Source organism: Calidris pugnax, unplaced genomic scaffold (genome assembly GCF_001431845.1).
Source record: "Calidris pugnax isolate Ruff unplaced genomic scaffold, ASM143184v1 scaffold294, whole genome shotgun sequence".
Taxonomy (NCBI): Eukaryota; Metazoa; Chordata; class Aves; order Charadriiformes; family Scolopacidae; genus Calidris; species Calidris pugnax.
Genome location: NW_015094505.1, coordinates 711,106 through 711,320, shown reverse-complemented (window position 1 = coordinate 711,320; position 215 = coordinate 711,106).

Here is a 215-nt window from a genome sequence, read left to right as displayed (position 1 = left end):
CCGCCCACGGCTCTCTCCGCGGGAGAGGGGGGGAACACACACACACACACACACACACACACACACACACACACCAGCCTCCAGACGGAATGATGGCAGTAAAACCCCGGAGGTGCCGGCTCAGGCGGGGTTACTCACCCGCGCACACTTTCCACCGGACAGTCCCCGATTTCAGCAGTTTTAGGGGGGCTCGCTGGGCGCGGGTGATGAACCCG